This window comes from Lathyrus oleraceus, chromosome 6 (genome assembly GCF_024323335.1).
Source record: "Lathyrus oleraceus cultivar Zhongwan6 chromosome 6, CAAS_Psat_ZW6_1.0, whole genome shotgun sequence".
In the NCBI taxonomy this organism is placed as follows: Eukaryota; Viridiplantae; Streptophyta; class Magnoliopsida; order Fabales; family Fabaceae; genus Lathyrus; species Lathyrus oleraceus.
The window spans coordinates 14,382,622-14,386,046 of record NC_066584.1 but is presented as its reverse complement, the minus strand read 5'-3'; positions in this window follow the sequence as shown (position 1 = coordinate 14,386,046).

The following is a 3,425-nucleotide window of genomic DNA, read 5'->3' as shown; positions in this document are numbered from 1 at the left end:
ATCATATGCTTCTTGTCTATGTCCTTGAATTGGTAAAATTGTTAAATATTATTATTAGGAAATTTCAAATACAATAGATATTTTTACTATTATACTTATGATTGTGTTTTTCATATAAATTGTAGCCTTTAATAATCAATACTAATAACTGTTTCACATTTGGTTAATGATGTGTTTGTGCTTGAACCTACAAATGGTTTTTTAATATGAAAAGGAGTCATGAGTTATTAAATGGTATGTTACGTATGATGTTGTTTTGTTTTATGATAGATTTTCGCGACCCAAAACAAAAGTTTAAAACAATGAACACAATGATAAAGTACTCAAGGATTTTTATCCTGGTCTACCTTTAACTAGGTTATCTCTAGGCCACTCGTCATAGTGATTTCGTCTTAGAAAGGGACTTAATCCAATAATCAAACTGATTACAAAAGCAATGACAACCTGTCAGTGATTTCTTAAGAATTATGATCCGATTGGTCCCGTAAAAAATATGACGATCATTGACTTCTTAAGATCCTTACCAACATGGTCTCTTGAGGAGATTTGATCCTCAATGACTACCTGTCACTGATTTCTTAAGAATTTTGACCCAATTGGTCCCCTAAGAAATCTAACGGTCATTAACTTCTCAAGAGCCTGACCAACCTGGTCGCTTGGGGAATACAATCAGGGTTACAATAAAAAGTTTTGTGTTTACAGAGTTTGCTTCTTGATAAGCAAGGTACACAAAACTACAATCATATTTTCACACTTAAGCAAGATATGAAATAGATAACTCTAAGTGCTTGAGAAATAAAGTTTCTCTTTTCTCTTTTCTTTTCTACATAGGTGATTTTCTTAAATGGATCTTCTTCATTACGAAGTTTTAGCTTTGAATCCTTTTTATTTAATAGTTATCCATCATCATCTCTTGCTTTAATGTAAATCCTTTGAACCTTTTATATAGTAAGAATAGATCCATTTGAGGAAATGATTAGCCTTTTCTTCAAAGTACACATTTATTGTAGAGTAGGTAAGTACAACAAAAAATCTTGGGTAGCTAGAAAATCTTTTTCTATCCGTTTGGAGTAGTACTTATTAATTTGACGTTTGATTAGCACAATGTGAAGGAGAATAGCAATCCAAAACGCAGCGGAATTTAAAATTTTCTCCTTTAGTGATCCTTACGAATGGGCATGATCAGTGATAGAATCGTTACCTCTTGTGGAGATTGAAACCTTTGATGCAGATCTACGGAGCGATCACGAATGTTGAATGGTGACAACGCCTCTACTCAGTCCACACGAATGGATTTCTTCAATCTCAGTGCTAGTTGCTACGAATGAAGGCTTTAAGTGTGTGTGTGTGTGTGTGTGTGTGAGAGAGAGAGAGAGAGAGAAACAAAATTACAACTGAACAAATGCTTTTGCACAAGGGTTCTATTTATAGAACCACTTGTGTGGGTTGCAAGCTAAAAAATCCCACTTAAGTGTATGTGGCCCATATCTTATGATATGCCAAAATCACTTAAGCGTGTGGTACCTTACCATATTTCGTATTCTACTTAAGTACACTGTACCTTACGATGTTCTACAATTCACTTAAGTACATCATACCTTACCGTGTTCCTTATTTACTCTATCTCTCATCATTCCGTCCTTTTGTGTGTGACCCTGTAGGTTTTCGTGACATTAGCAATTATATTAAATCACGTATTTAACATAATAAACAGTGAGCGATATCTAGCAACACATCACTGCTACCCAAGACACGAAAATGTCATGTGATCTGACAAATCTTTTTATGATAATACTTATGTGTACAATTACCCTTTTGTCCTTATGTCTATATTGAACACAAGGCATAGACCGTGTCATCCTTGTCCAGTTCAATATTGGGCCCGTAGACATTTATCCTATTACGCAGGATGGGAAAATTCCATCTAGGTCACTCATGTCCTTCAGCATACTCCGTGGAGTACCCATCAACTGTCTTTATGGTAATCCAGTTACGGACAATGTTTGATCAGCAATAAGGCACTCGACTCTACATCTAGGGTCCATAGTGGTTTCAAGTCGAAGGGTGGTATACACCATTATCACCATGAGAATAACTTATGACACTTTTCATAAGATTCTATATAGTATTCTCAATATTACTCCTAATATCCATACCTATGTTTAAGACTTGATAACTCCTTATTCATGATCCATGATATGTGATCATCAGTCTAAATACATAATAGTCTTAATGCTTTAATGTTATCCCACTTCACAAAAAAGTTCGACTATGGATACTTTAAGAATATTGTCCTTATGTTTAATGGGATCTCATGATTAAGTCACACTTGATACATTAAATGGACTAGCTATTCTAGGGACTTTATTAAACAAACATAATAAAGAAAAAACCTTTTATTATTAATAAATAATTCGATACAAGTACCAAAAGTATTGGCCTCTAGGGCTTACACCAACAATCTCTCACTAGCACTAGAGTCAATCAGGCATACCCCTAATGCCCATATCTAGTATGGCCATCATGCTTCTGCTGCGCAAGAGGCTTTGTCAGTGGGTCAACAATATTGTCAAGTGTAGGTACTCTGCATACTTTCACATCTCCTCTGTCTATTATCTCTCGAATGAGGTGATAACGCCTAAGTATGTGTTTGGATCATTGGTGAGATCTAGGCTCCTTAGCTTGTGCGATAGCACCATTGTTATCATAATAGAGATCAATGGGATCCACAATGCTAGGAACTATGCCAAGTTCACTAATGAACTGTTTGATGCAAAAAGCTTCCTTTGCTGCACTTGAGGCAGCAATATACTCGGCCTCAGTTGTAGAATCAACAATTGTATCTTGCTTTGAACTTTTCCAGCTCACAGTGCTACCGTTTAAGTAAAACACATAACCAGATTGCGATCTAAAGTCATCCTTACCTGTCTGGAAGCTATCATCGATGTATCCAATTACAGCAAGCTCTTCCTGACCTCCATATATCAAGAATGAGTCCTTAGTCCTTCTCAAATACTTATGGATATTCTTGACAGTTATCCAATGAGCATCACCGGGATCAGATTGGTACCTACTCGTTGCACTTAAAGCATACGAGACATCTGGTCGAGTACATAACATGGCATACATGATAGATCCTATTGCAGATGCATATGAAATCTTATTCATGCGATTCATTTCTTCCTTAGTTGAAGGGGATTGTGTTTTTTTATAGACACGTGCCATATTGCATAGGTATGAATCCTTTCTTGGAATCATGCATATTAAAGCGTCTTAGCACTTTGTCTATGTAAGTACTCTGACTTAGGCCAAGCAGTTTTTATGATCTATCTCTATAGATCCTGATTCCTAATATATAGGCTACTTCACCCAGGTCCTTCATAGAAAAGCATTTCCCCAACCAAGACTTTACTTGTTGTAGGGTA